The 18,472-nt window shown below is 37.1% G+C and overlaps 1 protein-coding gene across 4 annotated transcripts in view; it reads left to right on the forward strand.

The window, feature by feature from the left end:
* KCNB2 (potassium voltage-gated channel subfamily B member 2) overlaps positions 1 to 18,472 on the forward strand; it is a 177,474-nt gene that overhangs the window by 147,372 nt on the left and 11,630 nt on the right. The window lies entirely within an intron of this gene.

Genomic DNA, 18,472 nt, shown 5'->3' on the forward strand with positions numbered 1-18,472 from the left:
TTATTGGGGGAACTTTGAAAAGTAGTAGAAGATATTGTAGCACATACAGAAATTTCTGCTTTTAATCTAGCTAGTTCAGAACTAATGACATTGAAGACAGTAGCGTAGGATTAGGTTTTCTGAAGAACTAATCCTCCAAAGTTGCTGTGAATGTGGGTTGCTGGCAGTACGTCTTCAGTGTTATGCTTCATAGTTCTACATGCAAATCAATGCTGGTAGGAAAAAATACAGCTTTTCTGGCTAATGGCTACACAAATTGAGCCTAGAACTGAAATGTTAAGAAAAATTACTTCTAGCCCATCGACTTCTAGTGATAGACTGTGCAATCTACATTAATGCATTGAAGCTGCAGCCCAAGCCAGCACGAAGGGCAGGTATCTTTGCCTCATGTTCTTCAGCTCTACTGTGGTAACTGTGGGAATGCCTACAGTTCAAATCTGATCTAGTATGGTTAAATGAGTGCCATGGAAAAGAGAAAAATGTTAAAATGGGCGACTTTAACCACTCTGCTGTCTGCTGGAGAAACAACATAACGGCACAAGCAATCCAGGAAATTTCTGCAGCGGCCTTGGATGCAATGATTTGGTGATGGTAGTAGAGTTCAGGATCCTGAGAAGAGAGAACAATGTAAATAGCAGAACCACAACACAGAATGTCATGATAGGTACTTTGTATGTATGAGTACATAAATATATAAATTAAATATATAAATAAACAGACTTTACTCTGTTCACATATCATCTAGGAAGAATGTGATGAGAGACAGCCTTGAAGATAAAAGGGGTCCAGTAGAGCTAGTTGACTATTCAAGTTAAAAAACAGGAAATTCCACTTAAATATAAGAAAACCTTTTTTTTTTTTTTTTTTTTTTTCCCCACTGTGAAAACGGTCAGACAGGGGAACAAATTGCCCAGAGAGGTTGTGAAATCTCTGTTCCTGGAAACAGGCAAAATCTGACTGGACACAGCTCGTAGCAACATGCTCTAGTTGACCAGATCATGTTACCTGCTCTGAGTGCAGGTTGAACTAATGATGATAACCCAGAGGCCCCTTCCAGCCATAATGGTTCTGTAAAATCCTGATTCAAATACAGCTTGGTGAGCTTTGTTTTGGCAAGGATGTGACGATGGAAGTGATTGAACATATCTAGCATGAGGATACCCCGCTGAATAATATGAAATCCCTTTGTAATTAGAAAGATGAATGATACTCTTCCAATATAGATCCTCTACAAGCTAATAAAAGGTTAATATACTGTATTATTTGGTCTTAACTTTTTTTTATAGATTATATGCAAATTAATGATTATATGAAGTATAAGGATGTCTCACGGACATCAGAATTCAGATTCATTTCACCTGAATATCACACCCTTAATTCTGATGGACCCATTTAAAAGTGTTGTCACAGTGGCTTCCTCCTAAATTAAGTATGGAGGAAAGACAGACACTCTTCCACAGTGCCTATGGTGGTACCTCCACACATGAGCATGTGCAAGTGCCCAGAATGTGATGTGCTGGACATACTGAGCCAGCCTTGCTTTCAAGGACTTGAGTACTACTTTACTGTGCAGTGAAATACATCACCTTGTGATGGATCTGTTAAATATTCATGCTGAGCTTCATCCAGCTGAGTAGAGGCAAAGTAGTAAATACACTGCAAAAATAGTATTTGACCATTTCAAGTGGTGATCACCAGAATGAATAAAGTGATGCAGTAACCCAAGGAGTTTAGTGCATGTTCTTCAAGCTCAAGTCTCAATTTCCAGAGAGAGTTAGAAGTTTACTGTTTAAAATTTTTCCTTCTGAATAAAAATATTCACATTTGTAATGGCCAGCTGTAAAATGGTTTCTAAAGTACATATATATTTACCACTAAAGCAGAAAAAAAGGCATGGAGAAAATATTTCATTCAAAATTTTCCTCAGTAAATGCTTACCCACCTGTTCTAGTGATTGAAATTTAAATACATAATGAGTAGTAAAGAAATAGTGACGTACCTCCAGGCTTCATTCAGTATTCTTATTCAGTACGCTTATTTTGGCATAACAACATTATCCAGATAACTGTACAAAGCAATCAGTCTTGAGACTTTCATTTTGCTTTTTCTGTGCAAGAATGTGGTGAGGTCTCGTAATAATTTTCTTCTTCCCTCTTGCTGTCTGTCCTGTTAATGCTTGGCCTTGGTAAATGGGTATAAATCAAAGTATGATATTACGTTAAAAACATTTCTGTATAACTGAATTTACTGCTGAATTGACTGTGTTGGAAGATTCCATCTTCCTCAGAAGGAGAACTGTTGAAAGGAGATCAAGTTGGTGAACCAAATCAGAAAATACTGTGACTTGACATTTTTAATTAAAAAAAACCCACAACAGAACCCCAGGAGAAGGTGTTCTGGTTATTTTATCATTTTGAATGAACAAAGAATCACACTATATGTATTTATTATACGAGTATCTATCCAAAATCCGTAGAGTCCATACTTGTCTAACATGGAACGTATGCATGTTCATTGTTATTTTGAGCTGTTCTTTCTTGCCATTTTTCCATAGGTGGGATTTTTGCAGGAAGTCAGTGGGGGCTGAGAACACTGCTGTAACTGCAAGTGCAGGTCTGAGCAGTGCTAGCAAATGTACTTTGACAAAGCAGTATGCAGTAAAAAAGAAAGGAACCTAACACAACACAGTGTGGAACAAAACACTATTTTCCAGTGGAGTATTTCCAGCCCAGTTCAAATGTCTGCTGTGTGCTCTTAATTACTTTAAAAAGCACTAGCAATCCAAATTTAGCTCCAAGAATATGTTTGACTCAGGCTTCCAGAGCTGAGATAAATTCATTAAATCTTCCAAATCAATCCACTTTGTCACTTTTGTCACATCTGCAATTTTTTGTGTAATAAAACATTGCATAAAGGGCTTAGTAAATTGAATTTAGCACCATGCCAGCAGTGTAGCCCCAAACACCAAATGATCCTAAATGAAGCCCTCATCTTTTAGATCTGAAAATCTTTAATGGGGCTTTATCTTTGTAGAATTGTACATACGTATATATATATGTAAATACATGTATGCATACACATGTGTTTATATTTGAAATACATGTATGAATGTTGACAGATGCTGCATTTGAAATATGAGTGAAGATAAGCTTTGTTCTCCATTTCAAACACACAAAAAAGGAAATGGTGGAAAAAAACAAACTCATACCCAGTTTGGGCTTTGGAGATAAGCTAGAATCATACTGGAAGTATACTTATGAGGAGAGCAAAAAGAATTAATCTCACTACATGGAAGAGAAATTAGTTAGAAATGTATTTTCGCCATCTGCTGCTCTCATGAAATCTAGGGATTTGTAAGCAGCAGTTTTGTGTAAGAGTAAATCTGAGATTTGGTGACTTTGCTGCAGAATCTGTAATCTTGAGACAACATTCTAATGTTTTAGATGTACATTTTGTACATTTTAGATTACTCTAAGTATGTAAAAGACAGCAAGAAGTAGTCTGAGCGGATATCTTTGTCCTCCTCATCTGTATAATACATGAATGTATGAACAGCTGTGGAGATCTGGAATGTAATCTTTGTAAAAGAGGGATGAAATGGTGATTCAGATAGTCTCAGCCTCTTGCTTGTGATTCAGACGCTCCCTACCACTGCAAAATACTAGCACTTAGAGCTGCAAGCAGATGTCTTCAAATTAAGCTCTGGGGGAACGTATTTGACTGTTACTAGAGACCACCACAAAATCTGGTAGGAGAAGTGGTTCATCATATATGAAGTTCCTGCTTCTACACTACTTAGTCTTCTGCCATGTATCCTGGAAAGATGCTGCCCATTGTTCTGAACTACATTGTTCATAAACTATACATAATATTTTTATTGTTGTTTTATTCATAACCAAGCAGCCTGTGTTTGCATCCAAAAACCATTTTTAAATGAGAATAATCATTCCTAACATGTGTGAAGAAAAGCAATGTGAATCATGGAATCATAGAATGGCTTGGTTTGGAAGGGGCACCAAGGATCATCAAGCTTCAACCCTCTGCCTGTGGCCACCTACCTCCAGATCTGGTACTAGACCAGGTTACCCAGGGCCCCATCCGCAGCCTCTCTGGGCAAATATGAGTAATGTATAAATCCAAATCTCTGATCTCACTGGAACTTCCATTGGTCTGGAGCAGGTTTTATGCTTATCATGAAGTCTTTATTCCTACAACAACCAAACCCTGCTCCATAGCTACTTGAAAGCCCTGGCTGCTCCAACTGAGTTCACTTCCACAGCTGTGGAGATACAGAAAAAAGACAGTTATTTGTGGAAGGGCCTGAGCCTTGACCTTGAAGAGTCATAGGCAGCCTAGATCACTTGGGATTTGGTGAACGTCCCACAGAGAAACTAGCAAGGGAAATCTGCTTAAGTGGCCATAAATATTTAATAAACTCAATTCAAATGGCATCTGTCAACCAGACAAGCTTCACGAGCATCTGTTGTCCTCTCAGTTTGGCATTCAGCTAACTTCGTGTATGAGATGAGATCATATGAGATATGGACCAGATACCAATACCCTTGCTTCACTGTTCAACACTATAAATAACCATGCATGCAAGCAATTGCTTAAGCGTTCAGCAGTAACATACATGTCCCTATATATATATATGTATTTGACTTCTTGTCTATCATCATAACATCAGCTGTTCTCATGTTTCAACTTAGTGTTCTGCAGATCAGCCGTAGAAGTCATTAATAAGGCATTTGTATTGAAAGGATTCAGAAGTTCCTTTCCTGATTACATTAAGATCAGTCATGTTTTTGCTTTTGTAGATGCTGTAGTTAAGATAGATACCCCCACACAAATATATGTTATAAAGATTATCTTTTCATACAAATTTCTGAAAGGGAGGCTTTTAAATTGCTAAACAAGAATTTTAACAATCTAACAAAATATAGTGAGTGAAAAGATGGCCCAGTGAAAATAACTATTAACGTCAGTTTTCCAGCTGGGCAGGCTAGTGAAGAGCAGAGGAAGAAGATGATTTGCAAGTTGTTAATAGGCTTGTCTTCAAGTGGGGTACTTACAGCTTCTTTCTACCAGGGAAGATGCATAAAATAAATACATTCATGCTTTTGTGGTTTTTTTGCAGAATTTCTGCAAACAGGTGCCTTTCAGGAGAGAAGGAATTGAACAGTCAGCAAAGAGACCATATATATATAAACCACATGCAAGTCTAATAAAAAAAAATTGTATATTTTTAACCAAGTACAGAGCACTTAATGCTGCATGCTGCTCAGAATTCACAAAGGCACTGATTCACTTTAAAGGCACTCATATAAAAATACAAAGTAGATAATTTGTGGTACCAAGCCTTGACCAGTATGAGTAGTGATCCCATCTTCCTATCCTTCCTTATCTTTCTTTTCTTTTTTGTATTGCATTCATTCTGTATAAACCTTAATTTAGATCCAGACAAGTCTGCCAATTGTCTGTAAGGAGTCCACTTCAAAATGAATTACATTCTCTCTGCAATGTAATGTGAATAGTAGTAAATAACAAATTATAAAGAAAAGAAATTATCTAATGCCAAAAAATCATGTCATGTGAATCACTCTCTTTGGAGAGATAGTATGGTTATGGCTAATGCTAATAGTTGGTCCAGTGTGGTATCATCTTCCTAATCATTCAAAAATTGATCGGAAGAATATCAACATGGAGCCCGAGGCTGTGGCCAGCACACCCCCGAGTGCGTGCGTGGTAGGACATTAACAATTACAGCCCAGTGTAAGAACGAGAGAGGACAAGGTTTTAGAAGGTGTTTTTGTGCTGTGATTTAAATGGGAACTGACCTCTGAAAGATCAAAATCTGAATGCCAGACATAATAAACTGATTGTCATAAGACCAATGCAAAGTTGGCAGCTATCACACTTGGGAGTTTACGTAGAGTTTTGATACAACAGGATAATTATAGCTAGGAAAAATGAGGCAGTAGCTATTCCCCAGCCCTCCACCAAGAGCTATTTGGATTTGATTCTCTTGAAAATTAAACAGCTGGGATCCAGTAAGGCTTTCACTTGCCATCTAGCTTTCAATTTCAGGACCTAGCAGAAAGTTCTGAAAACTCATGGGTCATCAAAAATTAAGGCAATAATTGTGCGGAACAACAAATACATTTCATATGTTTATTCCTACAAAACTTCTGGCCCACTGAGTAATAAAATGACAACATTTTCTATAAGGTATCTGTCTTTATATTGGCTTCTTCTTTTCTAGCTTGCAGTATCTAAATACTTTTTCAAGAAAAAAATGAATCACTATTTAAGCCAGATATCTCCCTTACAGAAATTTGTTCGTCCACTGATTTTAAGATTTTACTGTTTCCCACCATAACTCTACAAAGACGTTCTAAAAAGTTTTTTTTAGAAAATATATAGAACCAGATGTCCAAAATTCATTCACAGCAAGCACAGCATGCTACAGTTTAATCTCCTGTCACCAATGGACCAAGGCTTACGTTGCTTAAGTAGTAATATGCTAATTCCAACGTCTGGTACCAAGAGGTTAATATGATGTCACTGCATTAGTAATTATCACTAAGACTGGCTTACACATTAATTGAAAATTGATGAAACTGTTTAGAAAATGTAACGTCCTCTGGAAAAAATACACAATTCATTCTTAAACTAAATCTGATAAGCAAATAATTCAAGTCATTTGTCAAGATCAAAAGCAATTGGAAACTTCAAAACAAATATGGCTTTTCTTTTCAGAGTCAGAGTTAGAAACTAAATGAATTTTATTAAAAGAACAACTCTTTGTATTGGGAAGGGGATTCTGGCTTCTTCCGCTCGATAGGATATTTCAGAGGAGTCATGCTTTCCTTTGATATGGAGAAAAATACTTAATCTTTTCTACACAACTTCCAGATTTGGTGTGCATTTAGTGACCCTCCTAATGTTGCTTATGTTTAACACTTTAAATGTGATTTTATTTGCATGTTTTCATGTTCATGTTGACGTTCATCATATTGAAAGACTGACTGTAAGTGAAAAGATGAGAAGATGAAAGTGCATCTGTTACATTCTCTGCTGGCACCATTTTACTGTTTGGATCTCTGATTTCCACTGAGAGAGATTTGGAAGCTGCATTCCTCTTTTACGATTTCTCATGCCTTTAGGGGAATTTCTTACCCAAACCATGCTGCTCTGAAACAAGCCTCCTGCTGATAAAAATCCATAGAAATTGCTTTTTATCTTGTCGAGTTACATATAGAATGCTTCCCCCAACAGATGCATTAAATATGCACAGTAACATCACACGGTTGCTATATGTATGCTTTCTTTCATAAATCAGATTTGGTGTCAGATTCTAGCTACAATATGTACATTTGAAAACATGTTTGTGATAGTGATGGAAATGTCTGTTCTGGGTGAGCCTGAGCTTCAAGACAACCTCATATAAGTCTCTGTTTTAGAGATGCACGGAGGGGCATCTACAGCCATAGGGCTCTACCCCAGGGCAGATGTCACAGGCAAGTGTCCTTGTTGCCACTTTTACATTTCAGTGTTTTGTTCATGCTGCTTTTCTGGAGTATATCATCAAGAAAATTGGTTTCATTTCAGAGGGAGGTGATTACCAGCCTCCAGAAAAAGCCTAGAAGTGAACTGAGACTTGAAAGTAAGACAGGGCTTGTCATCGGAGCATATATGCATCCACAGACTGACATTAGGGCTGGTGGAGGATGGTGTATTTCCCCGAGTCACTGTAAGTTAATATTCCCAAACGTCAAACTAGATTGTTCTGAAATATCGCCATTATAAGAGAGATTGGGGTAATATAGGGTCTGTTAGAGGTAAGATAAGCAGGAGCTCAAAGATGAGGAATGTTTTCTTAGATGCTGACGAATTCAATTCACAACTGAAGATCCCAAATTTTGATGAGCACCTCAATTATTCCTATGCTGCATCTTGTATGACAGCAAAGGCAGTATTGCTACTTATTTGCTTTCAGACAAACATTAACTTTTCTATCATAATGTCAAACATTGTGCTGAAAACAACAAATTACCTTCTTCCCACTTCTTATACTTCAGAGGAGCACAGAACAATTATAGGAGCATGTACTTCCATGACTACTAAGATAAATCATTTTGCAGAAAACAAACCATAGCCATGGTGCTGTTGCCATTTTACTATTAATAACAGTGAAATATATCAATGTCTCTTTGCTTATAGAGTAAAAAAGGTATTTTCCTACTAACAATATGTTTCTCATTACATTATTTACAAAGATATAGTTGTGCATCAGAGGTGCAGAGTAAAGCAGAAGCAATTGCAATCTGTAAGATCAAAAACAATCCTTTTGGAAGAACATAGCTGTATGTTTACATATCAGAGATATCGTTAAAACAGTATATACAATATATTGCATATATTCTTTATACACAGTGGATGGATCCAGTTTATCTGAGGTATAATATACTGGGACCTAAATTATACTGTCCTTTTCAAGTATTGTGTGATTCTCTATAAATTACTAAAGTCACATGGTTTCGTCATAAATATTCCACAGTAAAAAACATGCAAAAAATATTTACTTTGTTTTAATTATTATTTCTAATGGACTAATAACAAAATTTTTTGCCGTGATGACTTTCTCCTGCAATACTATCCTGCATCGTAAAGAAAGTGTAAATTATAGAATACCACTGCCTTTACAGTAAATTCTTTTTTTTTTTTCTGGTGATGTTTTCATTTGCTTTCTTTGTTTGATGATTTTTTTTTAATCTGGCTTTCAAGAAATGGAAACAGGCCTCTGTATAATTTCTGCTTAGATACAAGCAGTTGTAACTACCCCAAGACCTCCATTCCAAGTCTTTACCATAAATTGTCAGCTGTTGGCAGTTAAAAAAAATGTATTATGAAATTGCCACCTAGGAAAGTTACATCCTAAGGCGGAGCTGGAGTATTAGTTTTTGGGCCATACTCAAGGGTTCTTTAAGGATGACTTTTATTGTCCATACTTTTGCTACTAATTGTTATATTATATCTGTTATTACCTGAAGAAAAATATTTTCAGGTTTATTTCTTGTCTTAAGCTTGAGGGAGCTGTAGAAACTCTGCTGTGCAACTGAAGTTTACTCTGGGGTTTCTGTGGCCTGACAGCCAGTTCAACAATCAGGAAGATTCACCACACACTTGGGTCCTTCTATTGCAGCTATTTAACACTGATTTCTCCTTCTGCAATCAGCTCCCCGTTGTCCACACATCTGTGAAACACCTGTGTCTAATAGTAAGTCATGTCAGGGTAAGGCATTATATTTCCTTCTATTGCATCATATTCTACTTGGCTCCCAGAAATGGCCACACAGTGAGGAGGTGAAATCAGTGGTACAAGACTCATGGAATTTAGAGACCAGCCTTCCACACCTCTTATCACAGTGCATTCAGAGCATAAATGTGGACTAAAACCAACTCACCTATGGCTCCACTTAACAGTTGAAGAAATAGCCGCAGTGTGTGAGAGAGAATGTGAACATGCAGAACTCTGTAATACCTCGTGTTTCTTGATGCAGTGCTCTCTCCAGCTGGGGAAGGTATTTTTCCAACAGGGATCTGAATCTCAATAGCCAGAAAAAAAATTATAAAATTTAAAAAATTAAAAATTAAAAAAAACTTTACTGCTTTGCTTCATGTGGGCACAGCTACCACCTAAACTAGGCAACATTTTTCTCCTCCAGGGTAATATGCCTATGCAATGTAATTAGCATGAAGCACAATCAAATCCTAACAGTTTCTCAGGGAATTTCTACCAAGGGAGCATCTGACCAGGACAGAACAACCTGAAGATAAAATGCTCTGATGCAGTTCAGAGCTCAGCACACAACACTCAGACGAGAGATTTTGTCTCTCTGCTGAGCTAATGCAAGTTCTCAAGTGTTAAGATACCAGCAAAGTAGAAGCAAGAATCTCAGTCTTGATATTAAATTGATGGACTATTGCCATGGGATAGTAAGGTTAAAGCCAAAAAAACAGTAAAAACCTATCACATTCTCAGTCAACTGCTGAAATTCAAAGAAAGATTCTTTCTGAAATTATATAAAGTATTTTACATATACTTATTTAAATAGAATTTTAAAATGACTGTTGTCTTCTATGCAGATTTTAGAATAAGTATACATGCATATCTTAAATGTTTCTCAAATGATGAGAAAAATCCAAATGTCTGAACAGAAACGCATCACTGATTTTCAGTTGAGTGTGAATGTTTCAGATCATCTACAGTATTGCTCTTGATGGCTATAGATACTGAAATAATATTATCTTATTCATTTATGAAGCAGAGAAGATAATTCATCTATCACATCTTGGAATTTTCCTGAGGCATTTGAGTAAAAATTGAATGTTCCATACTGTTCTGTAAGTTGGTTCAGAGAGCCTTCCCATGTGATAAAGACCGCTGTAATAAAGTTATTAAATTTTTAGATGAATGTCCATATAATCCCATCAGTTCCTCTTTTGTCCTTTTAAAATCCTACAGTACATTTCCATAAGGATGATTTTCAAAGTTGCTTAGCAGCTGGAGCTCTTGCTAAAGCTTCCAGGGGCTTTAGTTGGACAGAAAATCAGCAGGCTATGCCAAGAGCATAAAGTAAGTATTTTTACATTCATATATACTCATTCTATGGGAAACAAATGGTTTTTTACTAAATATATGTTTTGAGTACAGGAATATTGCATCCTTGTCAACAGCTGCATGATAAAACAGAGACATCTACTGGTTAAAATACAGAACAGGAAAAAGATTTTTAAAGTCTTTGGAGCAATGCTAGACTAAGGCATGTCAGATTTCCTTCCTTTACTTCCTCACTCCACTACTGAGGCCCAAAATTTGTTTTTCTTCAAATATTCAGTCTTCTTTTCCTTGGCGATCAGCACATTCCAAATAAAGCTAACCAACATATTCAAACTCCACTTTTGCACTCCAATTCAGGGCAATAGCAAAATTTCCTTTGATTTCCTGAGAACAAAACCATAGCCCATGGCGCAAGTAGAACATGAATGTTTGAAGCCTAATAGATATTTATAAACCTGTCTTCTCTGTAGAGCAGTGAACATTTAGACTTGTTTCTGGTCAATCCACAGGAGAAAATGGACATTCCTTGAACACCCTATTCAGCACCTGCCCAAGTTATTCATGCTAAAGCTGAGCATATATTTTTACCTTAACTGGAAGGCTTGTGTAACTTAAAGGCATGTTCCCATTTTGTATGTTGTTAGTCTGAGCTCACTGCATATGAGCAGTCTAGGAATATAGCATGATTATCCAATAAAGCCTCTATACACCATAGAAAAGAATCAAAAAAGCAGTTATTACTTGACACTAACTTCCTGCATCTACATATAAATTCAGATCATACAGAGAAAGAATCTGAACAGTTTAGGAAGAAATTCAGTATTTTGTGTGCTATTCATAGTCACTTGGGGTGTCAGGTTCTACCATCTCTGTATGTCATCCAGTTTGCTGTAATGGCTATCTTGGCATGGTTCTGTAAGTCTTTTCTTAAGCTGGAATACTTAGTCCATTCCTTAACATCCAACACCGCCAAAGAACTGTTCTTAATATAATGCCTACCTTTGCAAATTTTGTCTGCGTAGCCACAATAGGAGATTAAATTCCTGACAGCACAGCTTTCAAAGTCACTGGAGGAAATAAGCATTCTTAACCATATCAATGACAGACTTGAAAATGAAAGTAAGAAAAGCTACTCAAAATACATAGCTCTGCTCCCAGATTCATCCCATCAGTTTTCTCATGATAGCTCTACCAGCAGTGTGTCCCCATGGGTAAAAGGTCCAAAACAGAAGCACAGCGTCTCAAGCTTCATTCTGAGTAAAATTTGGCTATCCTCTACATAAATTCACAAAGACTCTGACTCCTCTTCCTAAGTATTTGTAATTCCAGTAGCTACTGAATTTGAAAGATTAGAAATTAATAAACACTAAATTCAGTACCAGTATCAGCAATAAGATCTGATTCAACCCCATTTACATTATTTGGGTCAGGATGTACAAGATGAACATTTACTAAGCCATCAGATGATCTCTGAGTATGTGCCTGGCTTTGGCCTTACTTAAAGCATCCTGTTTCCACCAAAATGTCTAATGGTCTGGAGTCCTGTCTTACCTAAGTAAAACTTGTACTTCCTGAGATACATCCATTCAAACAGTAACCAGAATAAGGCAAAAATGTTATAAAAGATCCATCATCAAGATTCTCTAAATGACTTGTGGTAGGCGAACTCTGACCCAGCTAATTTAATCAACTCTTCATCTGCTCTGGATTATGGTAGGGAAAATGAGATCTTGAATTCCATGAAGTTATTCAGCAGACTGCTTTCTGTTATATTACTTCAAAAGCACTCACTCAAGTTCTCCATCTGATTTCTGATTATGCTGATACTCAAGTTGCATAAATATTTTTTCTAAGTAGCACAAATTCTATTGTGTGATATCTTCATTGGTTTTATTGTCCTTGATGGTTTGTTTAGAACTCATCTAAACAGGGTTACATTCCACCTCAGTCTGCAGCGTAGTTATAGCCTCTGAATGCTACCTTTAACTTTACTGTATACTTTGGCTTTACTAACTACTTGATTTCTTCTCCCATTTCTCAACAGACTGGATTCATTTCCCTAACAATTTCACTGATTCCACAAGTGTGGGAAATATTGGCATGTGCTTTATATAAAATATAGATTGATGTAGGCATTTTACATAGAGCTGCAATTCTGACATATATATAGAAGTCGTGAAGCCAAGTTAGAAAAACTGTTTTGGAGGTGTGAGTAAAGATTATGTCTGTCTTCTATATCTGTCATAATTTCAAATAAGGCTGAGCAGCAAATCTCTTTGATAGATAACAGAAGTCCGCTGGTGGGAGGTTGTCCTTTCTCACCGAATTATATTGCTAAAAGATGTACACTCCAGGCTAATAATCTGAGGTTGCATTGCTTTTGCAACCTACAGTGCCAGCTGCCCGTGTTCAGCACCCCGTCTGAGGACAGCTCCTCTTTCAACCTCGGTGCTGTCCCTTTGGCTTGCTGCAGAGCACCTTGTTCTTCGGCCCTTTGTTTTCATGGATTGTTTCTTGTTGGTTTTTTTGTTTTTTTTTTTTTTTGGTTGTTGTTGCTGTTTTTTGTTTGTTTGTTTTAAATGAAACTCTTGATAATGTAGGCAGTGTTTCGTGCATGCAAGGAGTGCTGAACAGATTTCACAGACTGGTCAGCCAGGAAAATGTTATGGAACTGTAAGCCCTTCATAATGACAGATGGAAATTTTGAACTCTAGTACATTCATGGAAGTATTTATAATCCACTCTGAAAATTAGACATCTAGTACAAAACACAACCTCAGTATAAGAAGCATACCAGCCATGATCATCAAAAGGTTAAGAACACTTGTGAATAAGGACAGGTAGGGATTTTATTAAAGTCATTTCATCCATTGTTTGATAAATCTGGATGCCTTTTCTTACACATAGGCAAATTGTTTCATCTAAAAATAATATTTAGGGAGGTAAAATGGAACCAGCATAAAGCTCTACAGACACAGAATTATTTTATAAATAATATCTTTTAAATGACTCGTGAAGTTTGTGTGTGCGTGTTTTATCTGTAATGTGGAGTTAAATCTCTCCTGTTCTTATACAGAACATATATCATGATATAATTGATTTCATGCATCCAGCTGAGATGGCCTTTTGCTGTTCAAAAAAAATATTAGAACTGACTTGATATGGCTTTTAATCTGTTAGCAAATCTGAGTAATGCTGATTGGCGTGCACAATAAATAATATTCAGATTTCTCTCCATTCATGCTGAACTGAATATGTATGATTATTTCCAAACCATGTAGACAGCCTTCATCTGTGATTACGTGTGGTCTCTCATCTTTCCAGTCTAACAGGTTCCCCAGTTGTCATCCTAATCCTATGCTCACAGTTATTTATAGCAGGTTTCATCAGGCCTGTGCTAACTACTGAAGAGCCAGCTAACAGTGAAGGCTCATAAACCATTGGCTAGCAATTGTGTATAGTACAGTCTCCTTGGTCTCCAAGATCTCTCTCACTGCTTTTAGACACAATGTTTTGTAAATATATCCTGCAAATTTTAGAGATGTTGTACATGGATTTCTACTGTATAGCTAACGTAGCACTAGTTTTCTGGTGAACTTCAATGGTCCCCATGATCAAATTCATAAAGACTCAGTCTTTATGACACTCCCAGAGCTCTTATTTTGCCACATTATCTATCCACTGGAAGACTGCATTATACCAAACCACCTCCTTACTCAGCCATAATCGAATGCTCAAACCCACATTTTACTAAATCTTGATGCTGAAAGTCTAGGTGGTGCAAACCCCAAAGTAGTCCTTCCTTAGAGGAATAATAAGTCATTAATAAAATGCAATTTGCCCACCACATAGTGCAGGAGAGATGTATTCTATGATTGTTATCTTAATAACGCAAACACAAAAAGTAGTAATTTACCTGTATCAAAATGCAGGAGAAATGTATTTTATTACTGTTAATTTAAACTAGAAGTACAGGATCGTACTTGGGTGGAACCACTACTGAACTTCTGAGGATATGACAGGGAGCATATATGAAGCTAGTCACGAAATCCTCAATGAAAACCTCCCATACACCCACCCTCAGCTTTAAAGGTGACATTCATCCCAATGCAAAGAGACAAAAGGAAAAGGCTGTACATGACTTAGTCCCCAAATTAGTACAACACCAAGAGCTTAGCCTTCACACATAGTGGCTAATGTCAGGCTTAATGAATATCCTTATAAGATCTGTGCAGAACATTTTGATGGAGTCCTTAAAAATATTAATAAAAATGATCCAGGGAAAAGTGGAAATGAAAGGTCAGAATTCTAAATAATATAATCAAGGAAAGAGATGAAGAGTAGCAGAAGGAAGCTGTTCAGTGATTACACGTGCTGTCAGAGCCATTATCAGATATGTTCTTCAAAGGGCAATTGTCATAGAGCTGTAAGTTGAATTAAATCTGTGGTGTTCTGTTAAATTATTCCCCTGTCCTCCATCTTATTTTTCAAAAATTAAACACTATTCTATGTGGACTCTTAGATCTATTCTAGGCATCTGCAATCAGAAGTTATGCTGGAGAAGTAAAAAGAGATGAAAGGTGTACTCTGAAAGGGTAGAGATGCATGAACAGTGCTGTCTTATGACATATTTTTTGCAGGCTGGCCAGGAACAGCAGTGGCAGCTGCTGAAGGCCGTGCCATGTCACTGTACTGATAAGTGTTATGATTGGCTGCTAAAATATCCTTGTACTTAATCAGTTTGTGCAAACATAAATAGTGCTGATACTTTGCCCTGTTGAAATAAAGTATAAAAGCCCCTTCCCCTAAATATCTACAGACTCATGCTCTGGCCAACCTTGAAATTCCTTGTAGTAAAATGCTTATAGTTAGAAGGTGGCTCCATGTGTAGTGTTGTCTTTGCTGCTTCCTTCAACATCTTGTTTGGATAGTCCCAGTTACCAAGAACCAGACACAGAGAGATTTAGGTAGATACACAATATAGCTCTGTTACAGGCTAAGGACACTTTTATACAAGATGCAAGCATGGTTTCTCTGAACAACCTGGACCAACTTCAGCTATCTGCCCAAATGTAGATCTAAATAGTCCTTTGCCAACAGCAGACACTTCTTAGAATTTATAGGTAACTACAGCTAAGTGCCCGAGAAACTTGATAAGTTCTCCACAAATGGTTGTCTTCTTATCAGAAGTCTTTAAGGAGCAGAGCAATGACTATTTTGCCTGTTATCCTTTTTCTAAAGCCCAAGATAAAGATACTACCAGAACACTGTATATGAAGCTAATCCCGTAAATTTAAATGCAAAGGGGGGAGAATATGTAACATCCTGATAAGTGCCTGTAGAGACTGAGACTTGAAAAGTAGTGAAACTACTGCTGTCTGTTATTGAATAGCCTAAATCTTACCCTAGATCCTAGCCTGGAATAAAATTAAGGAAACAACACTGCTAATACATTTTTATCTAATTACAGTTTGAAGCCTATGCTAGTTATATATACTGCCTTGGCTGTTAGATATGGCTCAAGTGATTTTTTCCTGAGCAGCTGTGCTTTAGTGTGAACCTAATGTATACTTTTTCTCTGCTTTATATAACAATTACATTGTAGTATTGGTTATGTCAGAAGCCTTTTCAAAATGTCAGTTGTTGCAGAACTGCAAGGAGCAATTTGAAGCCTGTTCTATTATACCTGTATTTTCTGCCTCAGTTTGTATGCTCATTCTATAGAGAAATCCTTACAGCGCTTGTAATACTGAGCGATGAGATGAGAAATTATGTTGTGGATGGATGCACAAGAAAAAAAGCCTTTGCTGGGTTTAGTGGCAATTTAGTACTGGAAAACCACAACATTTTCAGGAGACTGCTACCCTGCCACCCAAAAATCAGAAATGACATTATCTGGAGCAGATTGCATCAATGTTCAAGGAATGTTTCACTATTCATTTAATCAGCAGTAGATTCAAATGCCTCATACTCAGCACATAACAAAGGACTGTCAACACATTCATTCTTTTGGAAACACTTTTATGTTTATAAATTATAATTTGTAAGGAAATACTTTTAATGAGTTGAATTTGTAACTTTTTTTCTTTTTTTTTTGTGGAACCACAGCTAAATGACATAAGCTGCCAGAATGTCTCATTAAAACAGAATAGAATTTATTTCCTGAAATACAGATTAACAGTAATGTCAAGAATTGTATCACTAAGATTTGATTGTGGACTGATTGAAGTGCACAATATTTTCCATGCATTTCAGTCTATAACGCATTTGCAGAATCATGTTCCAGCACACAGGAAGTTCTGCTTGTAGTGACTCAGTCAGAGCATGGGTTTTTTTACTCTTTGAATAAGCATAGCTATCCTAGCAGATTGTTAGAGTTTCAGATAATTTCAGCACTTCTCTATAAGCTACACCTGTTCTATGGGGATTTACCAGCATAACACTATTTTCAATTGCTCTTTATGTAGACGCAGAAAAGGGAATCACTTTTCTTCCCATTCTTCTCATAGTTGCTATTGTTCTTCCTATTGATCTTCTGCTACTCTTCGTCTAAGGAATTGTAAAATTTAATCAATTGCAGTAATTAAAACATACTGTGTGTGAATGATGCACAACTTCAATTACACAGCAGAGTCCCAGACAAATAAAAGTTTGAGATTATTACAGTAGAAGAAGCCAAAATACTTTCTCTTGCTGTATTATTCCCCCCAAGGACACATTCATAATTATAGATGATATCCAGGGAGGTGATTGTGCCCCTCTGCTCTGCCTTCATGAGGCCCCATCTGGAGTAGTGCATCCAGGCCTGGGGCCCCCAGCACAAGAAAGATGCGGAGCTGTTGGAGAAGGTCCAGAGGAGAGCCACTAAGATGATCAGAGGGCTGGAGCACCTCTCCTTCAAAGAAAGACTGACTGGGCTTGTCCAGACTGGGGAAGAGAAGGCACCAGGCCTTCCAGTACCAGTACCTGAAAGGGATCATGGGAAAGATGGGGAGAGACTCTTTATCAGATAGTGCAGTGTCAGGAGGGAGATTTAGGTAAGATATTAGGTGGAATTTTTCACTCAGAGGGTGGTGAGGCACTGGCACACGCTGCCCAGTGAGGTTGTGGATGCCCCCATCCCTAGAGATGTTCAAGGCCAGGTTAGATGGGGCCCTAGACACTCTGATCCAGTGGAATCTGCTCCTCTTCACAGCAGGGATGTTGGAACTAGATTACCTTTAAGGTCCCCTTTAACCCAAACCATTCTATGATTCTATGAAATGTATAAAACACTAAAAAATCTCAGGCTTGCTATTTTGTGCATTTTATTAAATTCAGATTTGTATGTTACTAGCATATGACGTGTGGCTTCAACAGTTTGTTATTGTCAGTAAAAAAAAAAACATGAGTGATAACTCTGAACATGAAAATTATGTATTCCACAGCTATAAACTGACCTGTCTTGCATGGAATTTTAACATTGCCACACAGTGAAAGAAGGGATGCTATATAGTGAATCATCACTTTCCTAGGATCTTTTATATGCTGATGAATATCCAGGCATAAAATAAATTTCTTACAACAGACTTTGAAACACTAGCGTTTCCTAATTAAAATCAGTTTGATGACAGACATACCTTCATGATTTTATTTTCTAAGAACAATGCATGTCAAGTAATTGTGTCTCTGTGTTATGCAGTCTTTTCTATGCTATTGTTTACATGCTGATGCAGGCCAAAATGAGGAAACTGTCGGTTTGAGTGATAGAAACTGCAAGCTCAACAATTCTGTGCCATATTTATTATGTGTTTATTTGTTCTTTGAGTTTTGAAAGCATCGTTATATTATTGAGTAGGTTAGAGAACT

This window comes from Numida meleagris, chromosome 2 (genome assembly GCF_002078875.1).
Source record: "Numida meleagris isolate 19003 breed g44 Domestic line chromosome 2, NumMel1.0, whole genome shotgun sequence".
In the NCBI taxonomy this organism is placed as follows: domain Eukaryota; kingdom Metazoa; phylum Chordata; class Aves; order Galliformes; family Numididae; genus Numida; species Numida meleagris.